The 4,264-nt window shown below is 35.8% G+C and overlaps 1 pseudogene; it reads right to left on the bottom strand.

The window, feature by feature from the left end:
- On the bottom strand, positions 1-2,250 carry LOC149172818 (DNA mismatch repair protein PMS1 pseudogene; annotated as a pseudogene).
- Positions 2,251-4,264: the final 2,014 nt, after the last annotated feature.

Genomic DNA, 4,264 nt, shown 5'->3' with positions numbered 1-4,264 from the left:
TTAAATGGGCTGCATGTGTGCATCAACATCTTTCACTTCAGTGTCTTCTTGCATTTTGTCTTGAGAATCTATCCATCTATTTAAACTGCATATATGCTTCACCCCTTCCATGATTTTCTCCAACCATCTATCACGTGACTTCACTCCAGTTAGTACATTTTGATTCAACAGAATGGTATAAGTCTCAGAAGCATTTCCCCGCTGTCCATCATTCATAGAGCTTCCTGGTGTTTCTGCTTTTCCAAACAGTTTTGATCTCCCTGTTGCATCTTCATCTCTAAGTGTGTTTATAGGTGTCACAGTCTTCCTTTGAACCTGTCTTTTGTTCATTTCAGACTCCTCTAGATCAGGGGCAAATTCATCTGACTCAACATCAGGGAGTTCTCCCAAAGCCTTGCGAGTTTTTTTTTTCACTAGCAAATCAATTTCTTTCTGCTTCGAATCTTCATAATATTTGTCAGTTAATTTCCAAAGTTTTCTTACAACTGTGTCATAAACCTGTTGCACAATAAAGCCTGGATGCTTTGTGCGGGGAGGAAGTTGCTTGTTTAGTGGAATAAAGTGCACAACACATTTGTGCATAACAGATTCTGTAGGCACTTCATCATGATGGAAACTATAAAATAGTTCACGTGCATCACGTGCTTGCCAGCTTCCTCCCCCTTTCCTTTTAGCTTCCTCAGGCCGGTAAGACCATTGGCCTACAACAGCAAGAGAGCCATCTTTTGCTTGCTTTATATCCTTTATTATAGCAACATATGGCTTCTCAATTCTTTTCTCTTCTGGGGTTACCAACACAGGGTCCTCCAATTCATATCGACTTCCATCGAGCTCAAATGCAGAAAAATGTACCGTGATGCCTCGTCCCCTGCCGGATTTTCTAATGGGTTCTCCAAAGGGTCTCAGGTCCAGACCTTGGTCTTCGCCGCTACCCTTTGATCTCTCCTCTTCTTTTTATTTCTCCTTTTCTTTTTCTGAAGTGGGTTTTGCAGTGGGATCAGAAGCAGGAATGTTGTTATCATCTTCTTCGTCACTGCTGTGGGAGACATGAGCCAACCGCCTCTTTCCCATTGTGTATTCTCATGTGGCTACTTCTCCCTATATTCTGCATTCTGTGATGGTAACAATGGGCTGCATGTGTGCCTCAACTGCGAGTCACTTTCAAAGTTATCAATAGCATAAGTATATTTATTAGGAGCATAATATTTTTCTAAGGACTCTCCTAGAGTAGACATAAGAAGACCTTCATCATGAAGAAATATCTTTCTTTTGTCTGGAGTTACAATCACATCATATGTTGTAGTGAGAAGGATGAAATTTAAGATGACCATAGGGTATTGCTGAGAGTTATAAGATTTGTATAGCTCATTCAAAAGTTTCGTCACTTTTGGCATGTCCACAGGGCGACCATTCACATAGACAAACTGTCGATCTCCTAAAGCCCTTCCACTTCCAGATCCGGGCTTAGACAGAAATCCTTCAAGATGACATCCATCTGAGACACATATGTCTAAAGGGTCTAAACATGCAAGTGTCTTGGTACCAAAAACTGTTACTATATTATCCTTGATGGAACCACTTCCTTGTGTTCTTAAAACCACATTCTTGGCATTTTTTCCTGTCACGTTAGTGCAGACAAATCGGACACCTGTGGCAATAAGAGCATAAGCATGTAATAGGGACAGAAGTCGGCCATATTCTCGACGAATATTTCGACTGAACTCCTTATACCTTACAGGCAAAGATGAAAACAATTTTGTCACTGTAACAATAGTACCAATCTGACGTGCCATACTTTTCTGGGAAGAAATCAGACCTGAATGGTCAATTGTCAATTGTGTACCAACATTTTCATGCCTTATTCTAGTTACAATGGTCACATCTCCCAAAGCACAAAGTAAACTTAGTGCCTCTCCTCAGAATCCAAAGGAAGTCAATGATTGCAGGTCAGAAAAAGCTGAAATCTTGGAAGTATGATACTTGAGAGTCACACTCTGATAATTGTCAGGTGAAATACCACAACCATTATCTCCAACCTCAAAGGATTCTCCTCCATACTCTTTTAGTTTAACCTCAATGCTGCTTGCTCCTGCGTCCAAGCTATTTTCTACAAGTTCCTTAACAGCACTTGAAAGGTCTAGAATAACTTGTCCAGAACATATTCTGTGCACATCTGCTTTATTGATAGGTTTGATGATTGTTGAATCTACCCTTCCATCCATCCTCAGACATAAAATGATCCAATTAATTTTTCACATAACATTAACCTGCATGAGTATCAAGACTTGTAATCAATGCATCTTATAAAGTAAAAATCTGCACGTTAAAGTCCAATGTACAGGGAAAATTTTAAGAACCCCCCCTAAATTTATAAATATAATAAATGGGCGAATCTCCATGGTATATAGGAAAAATGGAAGGTGATTTTATCAATAATATAATATGTATATATAATTTTTTGGCGAATCTCTCACCAAGCATGGCGAATATTTTACTCAATTATAAAATCTTGTAAGATCTTGACGAGTCTTTCACTAAATAATAAAACTTTGTAAAGTCCTAGTGAATCTTAGCATAGGCTACATGCTGGTTTAATTCCCCCATTTAAATAGGCTACATTCCAGGTGAATACCATGGGTCAATACCATGTGCCATTTTGGTGAATACCATGGGTCAATACCATGTGCCATTTTTATTTTTATTATAATGGTTTTTTTCATGGTATTAATAACAAACTAGTCCATGGTATTTGTCCCATAGTATTTTGGCCATAGGTTTCACCTAAATATAACCCATTTTTTGAGTGTTCGTAAATATAAGGTGACTTATGGAGTAAATATAAAAAAATGTTTTATTTGTTTACCATACCTCTGGTTTATTTATATTTTTATTAATTTACCATACCTCTTTTACAAATATGGTATTTGGCCCATAGGATTCACTTAAATAAAACCTCAAAGACGTTTTATTTATTTACCATACCTCAACTTTACTTATATTTTTATTTGTTTACACCCTTACATGTATATAAGGTGACTTATGGAGTAAATATAAAAAATGTTTTATTTATTTACCATACCTCTCATTTATTTATATTTTTATTAATTTACCATACCTCTTTTATAAATATGGTATTTGGCCCATAGGATTCACTTAAATAAAACCTATTCTTGAAAATGGGCGAATGGATTCACTTAAATAAAACCTATTCTTGAAAATGGGCAAATGGAAGGTTGTAAGTCCTAATTTCAAGGGCTAAATTTACCTTTTTTACCCTCTCCCTTAAAATAAGGTGGGCTATTTGAGGTGATTTGTAAAAATGTACTATGATACAAAATATTCGCCCACTAAAAATTTAAAACCCCTTAATTTCGCCAAAGGGCGAACATTCGCCCCTAAAATTATCCTTGCCAATGTAGAACAACACTTTAGTTTTATACTTTACCTTGTCAGAAAAATCTATTGAAAATGCAGATATGATGGACAATTCTGATCAGTGAGAACTTCATATAAACAATCCAATGGTTATAACAGCAACAACTTGGCCAGATTTGAAGTTTCTTGTGACTTCAAAGAATTAATATTTACATCAATTGCAAAGATTGCTGACTTTCTTCTCTAGTCTGCAAGATTGTTTTTAAATAAGGGTGAAAACTTGTTAGACAATAGTGTACAACCTCCAACGTCTAGGAGAATTCCTAAACAAGATAGGAGTAAAAAAAATAAAAAAATCCACGTAATACAAATCTCCATACACATGCACCCCAACTAGAGTTTGAAATGCTAACCAAAGACATAGAGACATACTTGCACCCTGGATTAAAAGAATGTGTAGAATTTGGCAATAAATTATAGTAGACAATTGTACAACTGATTGTTAAATTGTCACAAGTATCTAGATTAATTTTCAGGCATCACGCAGCAGCTCAGCAAGTCATTCCAGTTCTATTTTCACTTGGAATGATACAAAAGGTAGCCGAATCATTCTTCCTTGCCAATGTCCTCAAAATAATTTCACTATGTAGACTGAATTTATGTAGCATGGTCACTTATTTGTCCTTTTCAAAGCTTATGCTAATCTTCCAATACCAAGTTAGGCGGTCTTAAGGCACATTTATGTATCAATCTATGAACCTTTCAAAACATGTTGTAGTTCCACCTCTGCAAGGATCAAGTACAAATTAAAATAAATAAATAAAATAATAATAATAATAATAATAATAATAATAATAATAATAATAATAATAATAATAATGTCCGCATG

Source organism: Pinus tabuliformis, chromosome 4_2, assembly GCF_031772625.1.
Source record: "Pinus tabuliformis cultivar Carrire ecotype Pingquan chromosome 4_2, CPIR1, whole genome shotgun sequence".
In the NCBI taxonomy this organism is placed as follows: Eukaryota; Viridiplantae; Streptophyta; class Pinopsida; order Pinales; family Pinaceae; genus Pinus; species Pinus tabuliformis.
This window is presented reverse-complemented; position numbering and strand designations above follow the sequence as displayed.